This window comes from Leucopleurus acutus (genome assembly GCF_964270905.1).
Source record: "Leucopleurus acutus genome assembly, chromosome: 3".
Taxonomy (NCBI): Eukaryota; Metazoa; Chordata; class Mammalia; order Artiodactyla; family Delphinidae; genus Leucopleurus; species Leucopleurus acutus.
In genome coordinates, this window is record NC_139145.1 from 131,052,679 (window position 1) to 131,077,549 (window position 24,871).

Consider the following 24,871-nt stretch of genomic DNA (forward strand, 5'->3'; position numbering starts at 1 on the left):
GTTATCTTTATGGGAGTTCCCTTGTATGTTATCTGTTGTTTTTCTCTTGCTGCTTTTAATAATTTTTCTTTGTCTTTAAGTTTTGCCAATTTGATTACTATGTGCCTCGGTGTGTTTCTCCTTGGGTTTACCTTGTATGGGGCTCTCTGCCCTTCCTGGACTTGGGTGGCTATTTCATTTCCCATGTTAGCAAAGTTTTTGACTATAATCTCTTCGAAGATTTTCTCGGGTCCTTTCTCTCTCTCTTCTTCTGGCACCCCTATAATGCGAATGTTGTTGCGTTTAATGTTGTCTCAGAGGTCTCTTAGGCTGCCTTCATTTCTTTTCATTCTTTTTTCTTTATTCTGTTCTGCAGCAGTGAATTCTATCATTCTGTCTTCCAAGTCACTTATCTGTTCTTCTGCCTCAGTTATTCTGCTATTGATTCCTTCTAGTGTAATTTTCATTTCAGTTATTGTATTGTTCATCTCTGTTTGTTTGTTCTTTAATTCTTCTAGATCTTTGTTAAACATTTCTTGCATCTTCTCAATCTTTGCCTCCATTCATTTTCTGAGGTCCTGGATTATCTTCACTACCATTATTCTGAATTCTTTTTCTGGAAGGTTGCCTATATCCACTTCATTTGGTTGTTTTTCTGGGGTTTTATCTTGTTCCTTCGTCTGGTACATAGCCCTCTGCCTTTTCATCTTGTCTGTCTTTCTGTGAATGTGGTTTTTGTTCCACAGTCTGCAGGATTGTAGTTTTTGTTGTTTCTGCTGTCTGCCCTCTGCCGGATGAGTCTATCTAAGAGGCTTGTGCAAGTTTCTTGATGACAGGGACTGGTGGTGGGTAGAGCTGGCTGTTGCTCAGGTGGGCAGAGCTCAGTAAAACTTTAATCCACTTGACTGCTGATGGATGGCACTGGGTTTCCTCCCTGTTGGTTGTTTGGCCTGAGGCCACCCAACACTGGAACCTACCTGGGCTCTTTGTTCGGGCTAATCACAAACTCTGAGAGGGCTAATGTCAAGGAGTACTTTCCAGAACCTCTGCTGCCAGTTTCCTTGTCCTCACGGTGAGCTACAGCCACCCTCTGCCTCTGTAAGAGATCCTCCAACACTAGCAGGTAGGTCTGGTTCAGTCCCTGTGGTCACTGCTGCTTCCCCTGGGTCCCAGTGCGCACACTACTTTGTGTGTGCCCTCCAAGAGTGGAGTCTCTGTTTCCCCCTGTCCTGTCGAAGTCCTGCAATCAAATCCTGTTAGCCTTCAAAGTCTGATTCTCTAGGAATTCCTCCTCCTGTTGCAGGACCCCCATGTTCAAAAGCCTGATGTGGGGCTCAGAACCTTCACTCCAGCGGGTGGACTTCTGTGGTATAAGTGTTCTCCAGTCTGTGAATCACCCACCCAGCAGTTATGCTATTTGATTTTACTGTGATTGCACCCCTCCTACCGTCTCATTGTGGCTTCTCCTTTGTCTTTGGATGTGGGGTATCTTTTTTGGTGAGTTCCAGTGTCTTCCTGTCGATGATTGTCCAGCACTAGTTGTGATTCTGGTGTTCTTGAAAGAGGGGGTGAGAGCACATCCTTCTACTCCGCCATCTTGGTCCACCATCAGTTGTTGTTTTCTTAATCTGGGTAGTCTTCCTGTTCCTCTCCTGCTCTCCAGACCTGTGCTTTCCAAAATGCTGGCCACAAGTCACATGTGCACCTGCTGGTCTTGGAGAGTCTCCTGGGGACACAGGGGGCAACTTTTCTCTTTCCTCAGTGCTTCATCTAGTTTCACTTGCTCATAGGGTGCCACGTGCAGAGGCCTCCCCTCCAGCACTTCAGACCAGAGTTCCTCGTGCACAATGGCTGCAATTCAAGATGGTAAAGGTGGCCATGTGCAGACACACTTTGCCTGCACTGCGGTCTCTCCGCTCTATTTTGAAGCCAGTCGGATTTAGCTTATATCATTACTTTATATTATATCCATGTATGAATTGTCATAGTGCTTCTTTCTTTATAATGTCTTCTAATCTGTCTCTTGCTGCTTTTATTTCCAAATTTCTTGTCCAAACACTCATCCATTCACCTCTATATTACTGCTTGCAAAACCTGCTTCCTTTCTACTCTCCTTACATGAAATCCATCCATCTCTAATCTGTTTGATATATTACTACAGATCATTTTTTCTTTAAAAAATTCATTTTGTTATGTCACTTCAGTATTTAAAAATCCTTAATAGCTCTTCCTGTTTCTAGCATGGGAGGGGGAGGGAATGGGAAACTGAAGATGACTCCGAGATTTGAGCAACTAGGTAGGTGAAGGTGACACTAACACAGGGGCCCAGGAGGAGAGAGATTTGGGGCCAGAGGGAGATAATGAAGGCAGTGCAAGACACAGAGGTAGTAAACAAATGGACACTCAGATCTGATGCTCAAGAGAGAACTGAGCTGGGGATAAACATTTAGGAGTCATCCTGATATTGAGAATTTTAAAAAAACAGGATAATTGAGACTGTTCAGCGAAAGTATATGAAGTGAGAAGAAATAGTCTAAGATATACCTCTGATAATATTAGAAATTTTCATTATTTGAAAAGCTCATGTGTGGAAGAAGAATCAACTTAGCATGATTAGGGCCAATAGGAAAAGGCATAAGAAATCCAATTTCATCCCATTATTTGGGAGAAATGTGTGCTAACTAGATCTGTCAATGGCAGTGAATTCCCCATCCTAGGAAGCCCAAGAGCCTGGGTTAGTGACAGTTTATCACATGTGGCAGAGAGAATACCTCCTTGGAGGAGCAAAGCTGATCAGATAGCTTCTCAGGTTCTTTCAACTCTCAGATTTTGTGATTCAACATAAGTTGCATTTTCCCCTCAGTGTGTGAACACCTTGAGCACCAGGATTAGTCCTGAGAACACAGAGAAGTGTTGGACACAGTGTGGATCTCAGTAAATATTATTGATTGCTAGGACTTTGGAAAGCTTTATAACATTAGATTAACAAATGCTTTTTTAACCATACTTGTTTAAGAAACACTGAAAAAAGGATGTAGAAGTAGGATGAAGGAATTAAGAGTGCTGGTGGAGGAGAGTTGGAGGGGACAGACAGTTGAAGGAGAGAGATGAGCCCTAGTAGAGGGGAAATTTTTGGTTGTTTGCTGAAAAAAATAGCATTCTGATGCAAGTGCTGGGAGATATTTTAATTGTATAAAATGCCTTTGTTGTGATAGTCTGTCAGAGCACCTAACATATTATTAGGAGCAAACGATACACACACACAAACACATACAGACGCACATATACACTTTTGAGTTTCTCTTTTCCTGCCCTGCGATAGCCTCCCTATCCAAAAGAGAAGAGTCATATTAAAAGAACGTATCCTCCATGATGTTACTTTAAAACATGTACAAATCAAACCATACATACACACATACACTAAAACTTTAGTGGAATGTGGAAGGATAGCACATTTTACAGTTAACTAGGGAGCTCTTTGGCTTTTAGAAGCTGAAAACATCACAGTTGGTAAGTACGTCGGAAAAGAGCAGAGTGCAGTCAATAGGTAAAAGAGCTTCTTCAATCAGCACCTTTGGTGACATCTGGTGCCAAAACAAGCAGCTGGTTTTTCGTTAAAACCTTATTTTTCTAGGATGTACCTCTAGTTGCATTAATTGAATTATGCACCAGTTAAGGCAAGTTGCAGTTTAGAAATGTGATTTCTCCTGTTTTTCCTATGTTTAAAAGAGCCCATGAAGAAGAAAGCATAATTTCCCTGCAAAATGGCTGCATTTCTTCCCCATCATTGCTTCACTGAACACAATTATACTCACTAAAGCAAACACTTATGCCTTAGATCTTTTGTTACAGAAATAATCCCTTTGAATTGGGTCATTTTGCACGTGTCTGGCAGCCATTTCAAAGGGCTCAGCCAGTAGCTCATTTCAAAGGCAAATGATAATTTGCAGATTCCATGCAATGGAATTCAAATTAGTCTTGTATGTCCTAATATTTTGTACTTTGCCTGCAGCTGTCAAAAATGATCATCTTTTCTTAATACTGGGCTAAATTGGGCTAAAACCAATTCAACAAATCTACCATGATTGCATTTTGATTAATTGTTTAGAGAATGACCACAATGTCTCTCAGAAAGCTAAGGCACCTACAGACCATGGATCCCAAACCTTCTCTGCCCTGTGGCTGTAGTTGTAAAATGACTAGGAAGGAAGTACATTTCCTATGGAGGAACAGGTAGCCTTTCTTGCTTCATGGACTTGGCTGTGAGCAAATGACATTCCTGGGTTATTCACTGTCACTTCAAAATACCTGCACATTTTGACTGGAGATGATGGACAAGACTGTCATGTGACTGCTTATAAATCAATTCCTTAGAATGATAAGGCTCTCAGAATCATTGACTTGGTCCCAAAGAAAACCTGGAAACTCTTCCCGTCTCCTCCAATGACCCCAACAAACAATACACAAGAACAAACAGAATCAAGAAGAACTCCAATCCTGCAGTCTGCAGAACAAAAACCACATTCACAGAATGGTAGACAAGATGAAAAGGCAGAGAGCTATTACCAGATGAAGGAACAAGATAAAACACCAGAAAAACAACTAAATGAAGTGGAGATAGGCAACCTTCCAGAAAAAGAATTCAGAATAATGATAGTGAAGATCATCCAGAACCTCAGAAAAAGAATAGAGGTGAACATCGAGAAGATGCAAAAACGTTTAACAAAGATCTAGAAGAATTAAAGAACAAACAAACAGAGATGAACAATACAATAACTGAAATGCAAACTACACTAGAAGGAATCAATAGCAGAATAACTGAGGCAGAAGAACGGATAAGTGACCTGGAAGACAGAATGGTGGAATTCACTGCTGCAGAACAGAACAAAGAAAAAAGAATGAAAAGAAATGAAGGCAGCCTAAGAGATCTCTGAGACAACATTAAACGCAACAACATTCGTATTATAGGGGTGCCAGAAGGAGAAGAGAGAGAGAAAGGACCCGAGAAAATCTTTGAAGAGATTATAGTCAAAAACTTCCCTAACATGGGAAAGGAAATAACCACCCAAGTCCAGGAAGGGCAGAGAGTCCCATACAGGATAAACCCAAGGAGAAACACACCGAGGCACATAGTAATCAAATTGGCAAAACTTAAAGACAAAGAAAAATTATTGAAAGCAGCAAGGGAAAAACAACAGAAAACATACAAGGGAACTGCCATAAAGATAACAGCTGATTTCTCAGCAGGAACTCTACAAGCCAGAAGGGAGTGGCATGATATACTTAAAGTGATGAAAGGGAAGAACCTACAACAAAGATTATTCTACCGGGCAAGGATCTCATTCAGATTTGATGGAGAAATCAAAAGCTTTACAGACAAGCAAAAGCTAAGAGAATTCAGCACCACCAAACTAGCTCTACAACAAATGCTAAAGGAACTTCCCTAAGTGGGAAACAAAAGAGAAGAAAAAGACCTACAAAAACAAACCCCAAACAATTAAGAAAATGGTCATAGTAACATACATATCAATAATTACCTTAAACGTGAATGGATTAAATGCTCCAACCAAAAGACAGAGTCTTACCGAATGGATACAAAAAGAAGACCCATATATATGCTGTCTTTAAGAGACCCACTTCAGACCTAGGGACACATATAGACTGAAAGTGAAGGGATGGAAAAAGATATTCCATGTAAATGAAAATCAAAGGAAAGCTGGGAAAAAAGAAAGAAAGTGGGAGTAGCAATACTCATATCAGATAAAATAGACTTTAAAATAAAGAATGTTACAACAGACAAGGAAAGACACTACATAATGATCAAGGGATCAATCCAAGAAGAAGATATAACACTTATAAATATAGAGGCACCCAACATAGGAGCACCTCAATACATAAGGCAACTGCTAATGGCTATAAAAGAGGAAATCAACAGTAACACAATAATAGTGAGGGACTTAACACCTTATTTACACCAATGGACTGATCATCCAAAATGAAAATAAATAAGGAAACAGAAGCTTTAAATGACACAATAGAGCAGAGATTTAATTGATATTTATAGGACATTCCATCCAAAAACAGCAGATTACACTTTCTTCTCAAGTGCACACAGAACATTCTCCAGGATAGACCACATCTTGCCTCACAAATCAAGCATCAGTAAATTTAAGAAAATTGAAATCATATCATGCATCTTTTCTGACCACAACGCTATGAGATTAGAAATCAATTACAGGGAAAAAAACGTAAAAAACACAACCACATGGAGGCTATATAATACATTACTAAATAACCAAGTATTCACTGAAGAAATCAAAAAATACCCAGAGACAAATGACAATGAGAACACGACGATCCAAAACCTATGGGATTCAGCAAAAGCAGTTCTAAGAGGGAAGTTTATAGCTATACAAGCCTACCTCAAGAAACAAGAAAAATCTCAAATAAACAATCTAACCTTACACCTAAAGGAACTAGAAAAAGAGGAACAAACAAAACCCAAAGTTAGCAGAAGGAAAGAAATCATAAAGATCAGAGCAGAAATAGATGAAATAGAAACAAGGAAAACAATAGCAAAGGTCAATAAAACTAAAAATTGGTTCTCTGAGAAGATAAACAAAATTGATAAACCATTAGCCAGGCTCATCAAGAAAAAGAGGGAGAGGACTCAAATCAATAAAATTAGAAATGAAAAAAGAGAAGTTACAACAGACACCGCAGAAACACAAAGCATCCTAAGAGACTACTACAAGCAACTCTATGCCAGTAAAATGGGCAACCTGGAAGAAGTAAACAAATTCTTAGAAAGGTATAACCTTCCAAGACTGAACCAGGAAGAAACAGAAAATATGACCAGACCAATCACAAGTAATGAAATTGAAACTGTGATTAAAAATCTTCCAACAAACAGAAGCCCAGGACCAGACGGCTTCACAGGTGAATTCTAGAAAATATTTAAAGAACCAACACCTATCTTTCTCAAGCTCTTCCTCTGCAGAGGAAGGAAAACTCCCAAACTCATTCTATGAGGCCACCATCACCTTGATACCAAAATCAGACAAAAAAAAGAAAATTACAGGCCAATATCACTGATGAATATAGCTTCAAAAATCCTCAACAAAATACTAGCAAACAGAATCCAACAACACATTAAAAGGATCATACACCATGATCAAGTGGGATTTACCCCAGAGATGCAAGCATTCTTCAATATATGCAAATCAGTCAATGTGATACACCATATTAACAAAGTGAAGAATAGAAACCATATGATCATCTCAATAGATGCAGAAAAAGCTTTCGACAAAATTCAACACCCATTTATGATAAAATCTCTCCAGAGGGTGGGCATAGAGGGAACTTACTTCAACATAATAAAGGCCATATACGAAAAACCCACAGCAAACATCGCTCTCAATGGTGAAAAACTGAAAGCATTTCCTCTAAGCTCAGGAAGAAGACAAAGTTGCCCACTCTCACAACCACTATTATTCAACATAGTTTTGGAAGTCCTGGCCACAGCAATCAGAGAAGAGAAAGAAATAAAAGGAATACAAATTGGAAAAGAAGAAGTAAAACTGTCACTGTTCGCAGATGACATGATACTACACATAGAGAATCCTGAAGATGCTACCAGAAAACTACTAGGGCTAATCAATGAATTTAGTAAAGTTGCAGGATACAAAATTAATTCACAGAAATCTTTTGCATTCCTATACACTAATGATGAAAAATCTGAAAGAGAAATTAAGGAAACATTCCCATTTACCACTGCAACGAAAAGAATAAAATACCTAGGAATAAAGCTACCTAGGGAGACAAAAGACCTGTATGCAGAAAACTATAAGACACTGATGAAGGAAATTAAAGATGTTACCAACAGATGGAGAGATATACCATGTTCTTGCATTGGAAGAATCAATATTGTGACAATGACTATACTACTCAAAGCAATCTACAGATTCCATGCAATCCCTGTCAAATCACCCATGGCAATTTTTATGGAACTAGAACAAAAAGTCTTAAAGTTTGTATGGAGACACAAAAGACCCCGAATAACCAAAGCAGTCTTGAGGGAAAAAAATGGAGCTGGAGGAATCAGACTCCCTGACTTCAGACTATACTACAGAGCTACAGTAATCAAGACAATATGGTACTGACACAAAAACAGAAATGTAGATCAATGGAATAGAATAGAAAGCCCAGAGATAAACCCACACAGCTATGGTGAACTAATCTATGACAACAGAGGCAAGGATATACAGTGGAGAAAAGACAGTCTCTTCAATAAGTGGTGCTGGGAAAACTGGACAACTACATGTGAAAGAATGAAATTAGAACACTCTCTTACACCATACACAAAAATAACCTCAAAATTGATTAGAGACCTAAATGTAAGATTGGGCACTATAAAACTCTTAGAGGAAAATATAGGAAGAACACTCTTTGACATAAATCACAGCAATATCCTCTTTGACCCACCTCCTAGAGTAATGGAAATAGAAACAAAAATAAACAAATGGGACCTAATGAAACTTAAAAGCTTTTGCACAGCAAAGGAAACCATAAACAAGATGAAAAGACAACCCTCAGAATGGCAGAAAATATTTGCAAATGAATCATTGTGCAAAGGATTAATCTCCAAAATATATAAACAGCTCATGCAGCTCAATATTAATAAAACAAACAACCCAATCCAAAAATGTGCAGAAAACCTAAATATACATTTCTCCCAAGAAGACATACAGATGACTGAGAAGCACATGAAAAGTTGCTTAACACCACTATTTATTAGAAAAATGCAAATCAAAATTACAATGAGGTATCACCTCTCACTAGTTAGAACGGGCATCATCAGAAAATCTACAAACAACAAATGCTGGAGAGGGTGTGGAGAAAAGGGAACCCTCTTGCACTGTTGGTGGGCATGTAAATTGATAAAGCCACTATGGAGAACAGTATGGAGGTTCCTTAAAAAACTACAAAGAGAATTACCATATGACCCAGCAATCCCACGACTGTGCATATACCCAGAGAAAACCATCATTCAAAAAGACACAGGCACCCCAATGTTCATTGCAGCACTATTTACAATAGCCAGGTCATGGAAGCAACCTAAATGCCCAGTGACAGATGAATAGATAAAGAAAATGTGGTACATATATAGAATGGAATATTACTCAGCCATAAAGAGGAATGAAATTGGGTCATTTGTAGAGATGTGGATGAATCTAGAGACTGTCATACAGAGTGAAGTAAGTTAGAAAGAGAAAAACAAATATTGTATATTAACACATATATGTGGAACCTAAAAAAATGGTACAGATGAAGTGGTTTGCAGAGCAGAAATTGAGACAGAGAAGTAGAGAAAAAGCATATGGACACCAAGGGGGGAAAGCAGCGGGGGCTGGGGGTTGTAGTGTTACAAATTGGGAGATTGGGATTGACATGTATACACTGACGTGGATAAAATGAATGACTAATAAGGAAAAATAAAATAAATAAATAAGAACAGGAAGTACCATCATCTTCAACAAATTTCAGCTCCAATAACATTAATAAACAGCCAATATGAACTGATGCTTACTTTGTAGCAGGTGCTATTCTAAGCGCTTTATATGTACAAAAACATTTAATCCCCACCAAGCCTAATAAGGTAGCTACTAACTCAGTATTTTCCACCATTTTACATGTGGGGATTCTGAGGCTCAGAGTAGTTAAGGAAGTGGCTCAAGTTCATGCAGCTATTAACCTGTAGAGTTAAGATCCCCACCAAGGCAGCAGGACTCCAGTATCCCAGCTTTTGAACACTTTAATGAAGTTACTTCCATTTTTTGGTGTCTGATAATCCTCACTATCGAGAAATGTTTCTTTAAACCTTGCTTCAAGCATTCCTGTTATTATTCAGTCTGTTTTCTTGTGGACATATTTTTACCTGCTCAATCTGCTTTTCTCTTTCCTGTTTTCTACCCTCCATTTTGTCTTCTACCAATGATCATGCACTGAGTACTATCCTGTGTACAGTTCCCTAACAGGCACAAGACAGTTTCACGTAAAAAAGGAGCAAGTTTGCACACAGACTCTATGTTAGTTCTTCAACAATTAATTCTAGTAAAAATAATATTTATATCACTGGTATAAACTTACTTCGAGTACATTTTTTTACTCCTTTTAAAAAACTCTTGATTTTTTACTTCCTTATCTTTTTCCCCACCTTACCCCCTCCCCCCATTACTTTATCTTAACTCCTGGTTATTTGCTTTCGTGCTTACCAAATGTCATGGATTGTTATTTTCAGGTGTAATAACTATAATTACTACAATTTGTCCTTAAGGATTTTACTTTCTAACTGATTTCAGACTTCTGACCTCCAGAACTGTAAGATAAGAAGTTTACGTCTTTTGAAGGCACAAAGTGTGTGGTGCTTCGCTATAGCAGCAATAAAGAACTAATGTGCCCATAGAAAAGAAAGAAAAAAGGATTTTACTTTCTAACTTTCCTCTTAAAAACAGTCTCTAAAATCTTAAAGTTCATCTAGACACCAAGCCAGGCCACTTACATGTTTTTCAAAGCTGCTCCCTACATCCCCGCTGCCACTTTGTAAGTACCAACCCAAGTCACTCCTCTTCTGAACAACTACAACAGACACTAACTAGTTTCCTTACCTCTAGTTGTATCACTTTTAAGTCCAAATTTTCTACCCAGATATTGTAGTAGATCTCAAAAATACCAATTTGTCTTTATCATGTTCAGGCCTAAAACCCTTCAGCAGTTTCCTAACATCTATGGGATAAAACCTCCATCCCTTTCCAGAGATCTTCCGGCCTCAGTCCCAGCCCCTCATGCCTTCCTCACTTCAGCCTTACATCTTCTGGACAGCCTCTGCTGCCTTCCTTGCTGTCTCTTTGTTCTTTTTTAGGGCTTTCTCTCCATCAGAACATTTTCCCCTTTTTCACCTGGCTAATTACCCGTCACCTTTGCAGAGTCAGCTCCCAGGGTATTTCCTCTAGGGTGCCTTGGCTCTCTTTCCTAGAGTCTTTACTGCGGACCTCTCCCACTGGATCAGCTATTTCTTTCTGTGTTTTCCTCAGTCATGCGTTTATCACATGGACTCAAATGATCTGTCTCTTTATCTGCATCTTCCACTGTAATAGGCCTTAGTCAACTTTCTGTCCGTTAGGTGGTATTCATATTCAAGTGCTTAGCTCAGAGTGGATGTAATAAATATTTGTGGAACTGAAGTTTCCCCGTATATTTCAACAAAGGAGGAGACCAAGAGTAGACACTGCAATCCTAGCAAGGGTTTGACTTTTTTGTGGCATGAAAAGGAAGGTTGTTTCAGAGTCTCATAGACTCTGTTATTTTATTGTGCATTTTAAAACTTTACTTGCTTTACCAGTACTGTCCCAGGACTAACTCACCCAAGAGAAGATAATAAAATGATGATGTTGAAGCCTTATTCTATTTAAATCTAAATCTCCTTTTGCCAGGAAATGTCAGTGCTGATGATAGAACCAGAGGCCCGACTTTTGCTCTCCTACTGGGCTTAAGTGAGTCAGAAGTAGGTCAAGTGTCTCACTCCCTGAGTCAAAGGCTTTGCCTGAAATAGAATGCAGATGGATAAACTGCTTCTCTCAAGCACTGCTCAGAGACAGCATTTTGATATAAGACCAAGCACAGCTAGAAATCAACAAGGAAGCCAATATACCTGTTGAGAAAAAAACATCTGTGGCAAGGATCTGTGATGAGGTGAGGATATGGACATATCCCAAGTAAGTTTCAAAGAAAGCAATGCATTATCAATATTAGGGAAAACAATAATCAACTATGCAGTTTGGCCTAAAGGAATAAACTTGATCCATAAATATGACTTAATTCATCTTCTGCAAAAATGCTCCTGGCATTCTGTTGTCAACATTTAAAGGTAATATTTTATCTGATGCTTTTTAAATGGCATGACTAAGGGGTGGATGTGAGGAAAATTCAGTTCTTAAGTAGCAAAGAAAAGAACTTGGCCTTGCATGATCTGGTGCCTCCCTCTCTTTCACCCCTATTTCTTACCACTCCCGGCCACAAACTCCAGGTACCAGCCACACTATACTATTTCTTGCCTCTATGCCCTAGCATATCATGTTCCCCAATTTTTGTCTATCCTCCATCCTCTGTGCTCTCATAATACCCGTTGCAGCCCATTATTGCCACACTTACTGTGTTGATGTCTGAAGAAATTTTATTTTATTTATTTTTAACCATTTTTAAATTGAAGTATAGTTAATTTATGATGCTGTGTTAGTTTTAGGTGTACAGCAAAGTGATTCAGTTACACATTATATATATATATAATATATATATTATATATATATATATATATATTCTTTTTCAGATTCTCTTCCATTTTAGGCTATTACAAGATATTGAGTATAGTTCTCTGTGCTATACAGTAGGTCCTTGTTGGTTATCTATTTTATATATAGTAGCGTGTATATGTTTATCCCAAACTCCTAATTTATCCCTCCCTCCCCTACCTTTGCTCATTTGTAACTATAAATTTGTTTTCTATTTCTGTGAGTTCTATTTCTGTTTTTTATATAAGGTCATATATATCTTTTTAGATTCCACATATGTGATAGCATATGATATTTGTCTTTCTCTGTCTGACTTACTTCATTTAGTATGATAATCTCTAGGTCCATCCATGTTGCTGCAAATGGCATTATTTCATTCTTTTTTAGGGCTGAGTAATATTCCATTGTATGTATGTACCACATCTTCTTTATCCATTCCTCTGTCAATCATTTAGGTTGCTTCCATGCCTTGGTTTTTATAAAGAGCGCTGTAATGAACATAGAAGTACAGGTGTCTTTCTGAACTATAGTTTTCTCTGGATATATGCCCAGGAGTCAGATTGCAGGATCATATGGTAACTCTATTTTTAGGTTTCTAACCAACCTCCATACTGTTCTCCATAGTGGCTGCACCAATTCATATTCCCACCAACAGTGTAGGAGGCTTCCTTTTATTCTACATCCTCTCCAGCATTTGTTATTTATAGACTTTTAATGATGGTCATTCTGACTGGTGATTTTCGATTGTCACAACTGGATGGGTTGTGCTATTGGCATCTCATGGGTAGAGGTGAGGGATGCTGCTGGATATTCTACAATGTACAGGTCCAATAAAAAATTCAACAGTGCTGATGTTGAGAAACCTAGTTTAGAATATCTGCTACATCAAATAAGCTGAGGAAAGAGGAAGGACCTATTTATCAAAAAGTGTTTTTTTAGCAATTTCATAATGATAACATTTTTTAAAGTGATTCTCAATTGTAAGAATTACTTATAAGGTCTATTTAGGTTAAGGCAACTCAATAAACCCAAGTATGCAAAAAAAAATTTTTAGAAAAAATCTATAACAGCATGCTGATTCCTGTGACAGACAAACTGAACTGAGAAGATGCAGTGTTAGTGTATTTTAGAATATCCTGTTACTGCTGTTAGGACGTGGGATGGAAAGCAGAGAATCGTGGCCCACATAGGAAGTATGGTGCGGGGGTTTTGAGAAACCATTTGACAATCCGACACATTCTGTCTTATTGATAACTTTCAATTACTGAACTCGCCTCACTATTCTCGAGCATTTTAACCACTACGTGTAATTTTCACAGGATGGTTGACAACTGAGTCTATTGGAAAAAAAATGTGATAGTACAGGAAATGAATGGCCGATGATTGTTATTCTGATATTTACAAACTTCTGAATGGTTCGCTTTTTTAGTTTAATAACAATAGGTTCCGGCAGTGTTTACTTATTGCAGCTGTATTTTTAAATAAGTGGAAAGAGATAGGATATAAAAACAGTAAATTATAGGTTAAACATCAAAAACATATTTAAAAACTCAATTGATGATGTAGTCCATATTTTTTTACAAGAAGGAAAATGTTAGATTCTAGGAGGACCACATCTGTTAATTACATATTTCAATTTGGTTAGGATCTGGATTATTCTAAGGATTTGAAATACAGCATTTTGCTTTCTTGATCAGTGAAGCTCATATACTAGGAGACCCATAGTTAAAGGAATCTAGTTCAAGAAGTGTATACACTCTAGGAACCATTCCTAACACCTTCTGTTAGTCTTAGGCCAAGGAATGTGGTACATCTGGAATAACTTCCCTCAAAGGAGGAATTCCTTTGCCATTGTATCTCTCTTTCCTTTCTTTCTTTTTTCTTTTCTTTTTTTTTTTTTTTTGAGTTGTTCCTTTGGCTATTGTGAATAGTGATGCTATGAACATTTGTGTACAAGTTTTGCTTGAACACCTGTTTTCAATTCTTATACTAGGAGTGGAATTGGTGGGTCATATGTTTCTTTTTTTTTAATTGTAGTATAGTTGATTTACAATGTTATATTAGTTTCAGGTGTGCAACATACTGATTCAATATTTTTATAGATTATACTTTATTTAAAGTTGTTATAAAATATCGGCTATACTTCCTGAGCTGTATATTACATCCTTGTATCTAATTGATTTTATACCTAGGAGTTCATACCTCTTAATCCCCTTCCCTTATCTCGCACCTCCCCCCCCCTCCCCACTGGTAACCACTAGTTTGTTCTCTATATCTGTGAGTCTGTTTCTGTTGTTTTTTAAATATACTTTCATTTGTTTTATTTTTCAGATTCCACATATAAGTGAAAACATACAGTATTTGTCTTTCACTGTCTGACTTACTTCACTAAGCATAGTACTCTCCAGGTCCATCCACGTTGTTGCAAATGGCAAAATTTCATTTTTTTAATGGCTGAGTAGTATTCCATTGTATATATATACCACATCTTCATTATCTATTCATTTGTTGATGAAAACTCAAGTTGCTTCTATATCTTGGCTATTGTAAATAATGTTGCTATGAACATTGGGCTGTACCTTTTTGAATTAGTGTTTTTGTTTTCTTTAGACATATACCCAGGAGTGGAATTGCTGGGTTGTATGGTAGTTCTATTTTTAGTTTTTTGGGAAACCTCCATGCTGTTTTCTGTAGTGGAGGCACCAATTTACATTCCTACCAACAGTGTACTAGGTTTCCCTTTTTCCCACATCCTCACCAACATTTATTATTTGTTGTCTTTTTTGGTATTTCTCTGTTCTTGTCTCATCTCCCCTGGGAAAATGGCCTTTGTTCTTCTGTGTAGCAGCAATAGAGGTTAAAACCTGTCACTATATAACCACAGCTCAAAACCTACTAAGTTCTTTGTTATCATGTGCAGGGAAGATATTCAGGATGAATTTGGACTATTGTACAAATCAGACATGAGGAATATGTTTAGCTCTGCCTATGCTGGTTTTAATCTGCAAGTATGCAGCTATCTTTTTAAAAATTCTTGCAGATTTATATAGAAATTAGAGCATTATCAAAACTATCTAGTATAATCAGATATTCAACAGAAAGAAAACTCACTGTGTAGAAAATTTGAGAGTCAATGCATCTTCAACTTGAAATGGTCTTGAGAGATTATGCAGGCTTCCCCATCTTGCATGCTTATTTGAGGATGAAAGAGGAGAAAGGAAAATTTACAGCAACCTTGCTAACTAGAATCCTGGATTTTAAAAAGCCCTTTAAGTGCATTTAATTCTATTCTTCTATGAAATGGCTTCTCAGTACACAGGAGAGAGAACTCTCTTTCTACTGCCCCTTCCTTGATTGAATTCTTAAGCCCCTTCAGGCCACGAGGGCACTAGTGGATACCTAATAGTTCTGCATTAGCCACAGAGGGAGTGGAAAATCCCAGAGACATTGAAAATGCCAATCCAGGGTGGATGTTTAGGGTGGGGTTACTTGAGGTTGGGTAAGGGAGGGAGAGGCTCAAGATTCTGAGTTGTGTTAAAGCAGAATTGCCCATCTTGCTTCTTTCCAGTCCTACTTACAAAGAGCCATGTCTTGATGTGGGCATTTTGTAAAAGCCAATCTGAAGGATTATGCGCTGATGAAAGGGGATGTAGGAGGTGGGGAGGATAGGCTCCATTTGAAACTCAGATTTTTCTCTAGAGGGAAGGGAAGGGAGCACTGAATCTATTTGCCTTCTTCAAACATCAGTTACCCAAACAAAACTGCCTTGTCTAAAATTTGCTGTTAGCATAAAATTTCCAAGTTGTAGTTATTGTAGCTGGTGATGGGGTAAAAATGGAAGAAAAATTCTAGAATAAACAATCATACAGTCTAGATAATATAATAAATCTCTAGTAATAGAAAAGTGCAGTGCCTACAAATGAAATTACCTTAGTAACGAGAAACGAAAATACAGCTTCAAAATTTAATTTTGTATTGAGAAAAATGATAGCCCAGTCCAGTGATGGCATCACTAAAATGAATGAAATTTCTGGAACAATGTGAGGACTTTGCTTTTCTTTTCCTCCCTTTCCAACAGAGAAATCTAGATGAGTTTTTCTTAATTCCAACTATCCTAGATAGGAGTTTCTATTTCAAAATGAATCATTGTACAAGATACCTTGCTGATATTACTGTTAATAGGAGAGCATTTTATTTTAATATTTCCCAGTAGAAGAAGGCATGTCCTCTTTTCAATACCTGGTGGAGGTATTTGGGCCTTGCATTACTGTTCATTTAGTGTCCTTAGGTAGGAATATGACAGATTTGCACTCTATTGCTGCCTTTTTTCAACAGTGGATGCGTCATCTAAAGGAATGAGTGAGTCTGGATTACACCATCTTCAGTCTTCTGGTTGGCTGTGCATTCTTGGTCTTATACTCACCTAGTCAGGCTAAGGTTGTAGCCTTTTAGCATTAGGAAGAAGGAACATCTGGATAGTGACTCATGGTAATCTACCTTGTGTACTAAACTTAATTCCATGTAACATCCAACAAAGTACACACTCCATCCTCAATCGTTTGACCAGGATTTGGAGCTATTAAACTGCTTTATATTTATGTCCTTTGCTTTGAAAGTAGTGTTGATGTGCAGGATTTGTACCTAAGATTTTTCTCGGGGTAGGTGGTCAGCTCTGCATATAAGGAATTTGAGTGAATTGACATGCATCTTTTTGAAATTGATTTTTAAATTCTTTAGTCTACTTAGCATATCATGACTGAATAGAGTGATCATATAATTTATTATGATATTAGGGAAGCTTTTGTCTGGGAAAATGGTCAAGTAGAAGGACTATTTGGACAGCAGACACACACTGAGATGGCCCCAGGCAAATTGAAACTGTAGGTCACCTTACATATGAGCAAATGGGCTGGGAGACAAGGGACTGGACTCCAGACATGTATTTTAAATGACGGGTGTGACAGAGAACCGCATCTTCTCTTCAACAAAGGCACTGTGTATTTTTTAAATGAAATCTATGCCTATGAATTGTCCTAGTTGCTTGGTCCAAGAAAGAGTGAAGGCCACAAAGAAGTGGAACCTGTAAGATGTTGGCTGACCTTTCAAACCATGGGACATCACTGGAAGTATAAGGAAGGTCTCTGCTAGCATATGAGTTCAGTTAGCTCAACAGAGAAGGTTGAAAGTTGAAAGATGGGGCAGAAGAAATATATTCTCATTCATGACTCAAAGAACACATCACCAACTCATCTTCAATGCCAAAGTAAAAGTGAGATTATAATCTTGTAATTTTCACCACCATCAACCATGGTGTTATGAGTGAATTCTCTCATTTCTTTCACCTATTTCTTTTTACAGGACTTTAAGATGTATCACTGATTTCAAAACACCTATAAAGCTTACTCTACACTTATTATACCCTGTGATAATGATCTTGAAATTCTTAGCACCATTAGGACTTTACTATGAGTACTTGAAGATACATGTATTTTTACCCGCTTTTCCTGTTTTGTTAAACTCATTGGTTGGTTGGTTGGTTTGTCAGTTGATTGGTTGGTTGGAGCTGTTTCACTGACTTAGTTTGGAATTTGACAGTTTCTCTTTAATATTAGTTGGAAGCTGTTGGCATTGATCAATCCCTTGGTGCCAATCCTAACTAATATTTGAGTGGGTCATGCCATGTCAACCTTGCCAAGATTTGGAGATTTTTTGCTCTATTTTGACTGATTGGTGGTTTCCACTGCCTGCTTCCAAACTGCCTGGCAGATGACAACCTTCTGCATTTAATAACTTCTCATTTCTCTGCTGGATCATAGTCATTTTCAAGGTATTTCGAATGGCAACTGGTAAATGACAATTTTGATTGAAATTCAATCACAGGTGGTAGTATAGTTGTAAATATCTCAATAGAGGTGACAGTACATGGGCAGGTACATTTATACACAGTTAAGTTTGCACACATTCAGGCAGTTACCACAAAGCATAACTTATGCTTCTAGGAGCTGGCAAGTTGCTTTTCTTTTAATTATGCAAGGAATACCTGATTTCAAAAATATTAGCATGTTGATGAAATATGTCCATAAATCAAGAAACTGTGGTCATGTATTTGGCTGGTTAGTTTTGTACAGGGAATAAAAGCCACTGAAATGGCCAAATGGCAAGAATTTTCGTAGTGACAGAGTAAACAAGGTAACAAACGAGCTTTCACTCATACCTTGGTTGTTTTCATCCTGCTTTTTAGAACTTGAATAATTTCAAGGGATTGCACGTATTTGTTTTTAAGAAGCTGGACTATGGCAATGGTTAGCAGCATCTGACTTTATAAGGTAGGCAAATCAGTTTTTTAAAATGGTGTGTCAGCAGCAACAAAAACAACGAATAACATATGAACTGCAAACAGTAATGACACATGGATCTAGGGATATTATGAAAAATGTGGTGAGGCCTTGTGACCTGATTAATTGAGAGGATGGATAAATCAGCTCAGGATCGTCACCCTTCCTTCCCTCAACTGATTATATCAATTTGGTTCTCATTATCTATAAGGGACTCTGCATGGTCCATTTTTATGAGTTCTGCCTAGGGCTTCCCTGTGCAGAGCCTGTGTGTTGGGTTCTGCAGGCTTACCCCACACCTGATGTATCCCTGCATGTTTTACAAACTTAGAATGGCATTTGGGCTGCTTGGCTTCAAACCTCGCTTGGTGATTATGACAACAGAGTTACTGCTGGAGAACTATCGTGAGCTTCTCGTTTGGAATTGAGTAGGAGGTGGCACCTGCTGGGCAGGACAGCTCAGAAATAGTGAGGACAAGAAGGAACTCCCCCACATTTCTATTTCTAATGAGTCTTTTTCATGCCATAGAGCCTACTAGTGTAGAGTTTTCTGCCACTGGTCATGCTCACCTGGATGTTTTAAGAGGAGCCAACACAGCATTGCCAAAAAAAAAAAATGTGGCCACCTATTTAAAAATCAATTATCTCTTTAAGTAGTCATATGACATCTATCATTCTGGAACCTATATGCTCCTATATATCAAGAATGTACTGAAATATATCAGTATATATATATATATATATATATATATATATATATATATATATATATATATATATATATAACCTTAGGATAAAAATGTCCCATGACAGTTGTGGTATCCTAACCTGCCTCCTAATATCATTCCCTGTCTCAACAAGAGCCAACCTTGAGACAGCAGGCAGATTCAGAGACTGGGTGGCGCTGGGGGGAGGTTGGGAGTGTAGGTCAAGTTGAAGAGTGGGCATGTCTTAATAGGATTAAATGAATGCAACAATATCTTTGTATCTAAAAATGGAATAAAAATGGATTATAAAAATGAACTGAAGTAAAACTCTCATACTGTGAGACTAGGATGCACTAGACAGAGAGAAGGCTCAATCTAGACTGATGGGCTGGACATAGACAGTGCAAACAGCGGCCCCATAAGGGACAGAGGAGGTGGAGGGTCAGGTTTAAGTTCTCTGTCTGAACAACAGCTTATGAAGCACTCAGAATTAAGTGGAGCCATAAAAACAGGCACACACACATCCTAGCTTTGAGCAGGCTAGTTTATCATCCTTTAAAACTTTTAGACACTGAAAGATCTCGTAGTTGGAAAAGTCCCCCAAAAATTTGCACAGGACTCACCAGGACTGTCTCTCCTTGACTGGTTATGCATCCAGTTAAATGCCTTCTTCACGCGATTCTTGTTTATGCTACAACAAACTGCATTGCCTCTCTGTGCCTGTGGAATGCATTTGCCACTTCCATTTTTACAGATGAAGATAACTACCCCTGTGGAGTGATATACCAGTTAAAACCTGAGGAGAAGATGGCAATTAGAATCCAAGACCTGACTTGCTTTCCTTTGGCTCTGCTTACTGTGCCAGGCTGTGCTGTTCACAGTCTTCACACTTCCAGGATTTAGTAAACTGTGATGTCGAAGTCTATAGAAACTTGGGGAAAGAAGAACTTTCTAGTTTATTTTTAGAGATTTACAGCAGATGAAGAGAGACCGGGGCCAGATGTATTTTATGAGTTCGCAGACCATTGCTTTATGGCTGCTATCTGCAGGAGGTGCTTTGGTAGTCTAGGTCTCCCTGTCCATATTTTTTCTGTTTCCTCCCTTCCTTGCTTTGTTCCTTTCCCCAGATTAAACCTAGACATGACATACACTTATAAGAACAGGAAGACAAGGAAGAGGAAATGCCTTTGATACTTTTCCCTTGGAAGATCTCATCCATTTGAAGCTCTTACTCCACTGGGATTAGAAAGTCTATGAAACAGTCTCTTTGGGAAAGCTGGTCCCCAGGGAAGCATCCGCTGGATTCTCTGGTAGTCATTCGACAGGCCACATCATTGTGCTACAAATCAATACGTCCTGTTCCTAACATAGAAAAGCTCACAGTGTGGGACAGAAGTGCCTATGAGGAACGCTATCTCCAGGAAATGGAGCTGAACCAGCCCACTGAGAAAGAAGAGTGAGAATGCAGGCCACTGCTTTTCTGCTGCGAGTGGTAATGACTGGAAGCCTGGACCAGGCTTCTCTGGCGGGTGGGGTGACCTGGGGGAGTGTCTGGATGCTAAGACACTTATCCAGCTGCTCCACACTCATCCACACGGAGACCACCTTTAGTTTAAAGGGGAGTGTGCTGGGTTTTATATTGAATGCCTTCTATTTCCTCTGTTGCTTTGAAAGGCTATCTTACATTTCCCCCAGGGTAGCTTCTATTGCTCTCCTGGCATGATTATCTTAGTTTCACACTGATTCTAAACTCAAAGTAGGAAATGCTTTAGGCTTTATTTGTTTCAAAAAGCTTCTTTTTAACTTTCCACATTTTTCAACATTCATTTGTTTTTCCATGGGTAGCCACAGCATTTAGAGAAGAAAAGAAAGTTGTAGTTGGATGTGTTAGTTGGTACCATCAAATTAGGGCACAGAATCATTTTTAAAACACTTATTCCATTACTATACTCTCCAGTTTGGTTTGTACATTAATATGCAGTTAAACTTGATTTTTCTAGCTCCCAACACATACATAATTAAAATGGGCACTACTCTTTTTAGTGTGAGAGAGTGACATAAGTCAGATATTGCAGAGAATTTGCAAAGGATAGTCAAACAGAAGGTTATAGAATGGCTAAGAAATTTAAAAAAAAGAATTACTAAAAAAATGGCATGATTGAAAAAAACAGGGGAAGCAGCATATTTAAAGAACTCAGTATGCTTTTCAAATTATAGCCTCTGAAAGGTCACAGTGGAATTTAATAGACTTGTATTGAATACTAATGCATAACATTGGTTGGGTTTCCAGCTGGAAAAGAGTTGGTTCATCTTGCAGTTCCGAAGTGAAGTAGTTGGAGGCCAATCCCATGAGCAAACATGAGTGTGCGCAGACGAGTTTTACCGGTATGGGCATTGTTGTGGTAGCCTATATAAGGTATACCAACAGGTGAAGGAGCAAGTAATTGACAGCAACAAAACAAAGCCAGACCAATCCATAGAATCATGTCTGAACACAAGAAGTCTTCAAAGGGCTGATATGGTGGGGTTGTCATTATTACTCAGAGGGTGATGGTACTGGCAATCTTCTTGATGTTGGTGTTATTTATGTAAGACACTCAGGGTTACAGTGTGATAAAATATTATAGAACGATTTTCCTAAAGAGAATGCATTCCTGAAGTCAGAACCTGTTTCAGAAGGAATTATATGAGATCAACTAATAAAAATAAGAAGTGTTTGATTCTTATTTTCTTCTTACCAAGGAGCAGTGCCAGATAGAAGTGGGGTTTACGTTCTGTTTCTACCACTCAGAGTGAATTCCTTAACCTATTTGAGCCTAAGTTTTTCTCACCTACAAATGAAAATAATGATGACATTTTACATAGTCATTATGAACTTAGAGTTTTAGATGCATGATCCATGCTCAATAAATAGTAGCATTTTAAAAACCTTATATTCTCACTTATTTCTAAGTGAGCTCTGTGTATTTGATTCAATAGATATTCACTGTGCACCTATCACTGCTGTGAGGTAGTCTAGATTCTGGAAACAGAAAGATGAATTAGACATAGATCCTGCTTTCAAGGATCTTGCAACCTAGTGCAGCGGAAGCATGATGCACGGGCTTGATATGGTTGGTGCCAAAAGTGACGTATAAGCAAAGCTGTACTGGATGTACTGGATCCTTGATCAGGGAGCAATGAATTCTGATGGATGGGATTGGAGAAGACTTCACTGGGGAGGTGGCACTTGAAGTGATGCATGAGTAATGGGTATGTATTTTTCTCTAGTTCAGTTTGCCAGCTCGATTTATTCCGGATCAATTTGTCATGATAATTATGATTGCAGTGAATGGCACACCCTGGACTCGGTGTCTAATTTGGGACAGGACATAGAAATCATATTCCTTCTTCCAAATAGTTTGTCTACTTTATCACTATTGATTATCCAAGAAGTAACATGGGCTTGAAGAGGGAAGACGGTCTGCCAAACCATTTTGGGGGATACGAAAAAAAAGAAACAAGAAAAAATTTCCCATTCCCATCCAAGATTCACTACTGCCTAATTCTATATTTCCAGCAACTAAACACTCAAAAACAATAACTTGAAAGGGTGTTTACGTAGAAAATTAATTGAAAGGCAAGGTGGTAAGTAATAACAGCTAATATTTACAGAGTGCTTACTACGTGTAAGCATAGAGTGCATAGAGTGCTTTTCTATGCAATTTAAATATATAAATTTATTTATTCCTCACAACTGCCCTGTAAGTTAAATACCAGTATGTTGCCCATTTCACAGTTCAGGAAACTGAGTTAAGAAAAAGTTTAATACTGTTCCCGAAACCACACTGCTGAGTAAGAAGAATATTAGTTTGCAAATTGGGAGACTGTTAGTTTCAGATCTATGCTACTAACTAGCTGAGAAACCTTGGACAGATCACCTACATTGCCAGGGGAAATAATGAAGTGAATTCTCTTCATTCTTCTAATTGTGCTAAAACTATTTGTAATCATTATTTTAAACATTATTAGATGTTTTAAATATTTTTATATGACATGCATTTAATATTTAATTTAAAGAAATTTATTTAAAGTAGCACTTCATATTTCTTTGCCTTCCTGTTTAGTACAATTAAGAACATTAATACAAAAAGGTTTTATTAAGAAACATTAATAAGAACTTCAGGTGGAAAATGGTGAGAGAAGGACAAAGTGGAGTCATACCTATCGATTTTATCTTGCATCTCTGCTTCCTATTTGTTTTCCTACATTTTCCTCTTGCTTCAGAGTGTCCCCTGGGATGAATTTTTATACTCCAATATGTCAGAATTTAGATACATAAATCTTAGTTAACATAGGACCATGCGGTCATTATTTTTATTCCATCATGTTTTTTTTATTAGGTCACTCTCTCCATTGGGCCCTAACTACACAACTTAAACAATTGTATTTTATCATCGTAAGAATGAACAATCCAAACAGAAAGCTGAAGGGGACTGATGAAAGATGCTCACGTGATGAGAAAACATTAAAAAATTGCCTGACTCAAAATGGCGACTCTCTTCGAGGCTTTCTCGGAAGGCTTCACTTGAGCGAACTTGGGAGGAAGAAGAAAGGGTCACACGGACTGGTTGCCAACTCAGCTGGAAACCAGCCTTCCCACAGATTGGGCTGGCTGAGTTACTCAGCCTCTGGCTTCCCTATACAGTTGTCAGAAAGAAGCCCAGAAAATTGATGGGCCAGAGTCTCACTCTGTGTGACTCCAGGGAATACTTTTGGGGACCCACTGTGTGTGATTTCAAGCCCATCCAGGAGGCAGGATTCTCCTCGGAAGAACTTCAGAATAGAGCATTGTTTGAAAACAAAAGGTTGGATTTGGTCCCAAACAAATATATGAGATTTGGAGAGAAAATCTAAAAGTCCCACAGGGCATGATATTTTGCCAGCCTGTTTTCCGGAAAAGCCCTTAGCCTAACATAGCCATCCTTCCTTTACCAAGACATGAAAGTGAATCCAAATTCTTGACATCTCACATTTGGATGAACAGTCTCCTCCCTCGCTTACTCTTAAAATGTGCTTCTCCTTCAAACAATTTCAAGTGCAGGGATGACCTCATAATCCTTTCTGATTTTAATCATGTGTCTTTCCTTCTGAAATGTTTGGCTTCCTTAAGATCATTGCCCCAATTTAAAGCATTCATATTTTATATCCTCTTCTACTTCTCAGACTGTTTTTATTAGTCAAGACAGCTGTCCCTTCTCTTTGGGATTCACTTGTTATCCCTTCTCTCCTCTCCATTCGTGGCACACTTTAAATTTTGTTTCTTTTTTTTTTGCGGTACGTGGGCCTCTCACTGTTGTGGCCTCTCCCATTGCGGAGCACAGGCTCTGGACGCGCAGGCTCAGCGGCCATGGCTCACGGGCCCAGCTGCTCCGCGGGATGTGGGATCCTCCGGGACCGGGGCATAAACCCGTGTCCCCTGCATCAGCAGGCGGACTCTCAACCACTGCTCCACCAGGGAAGC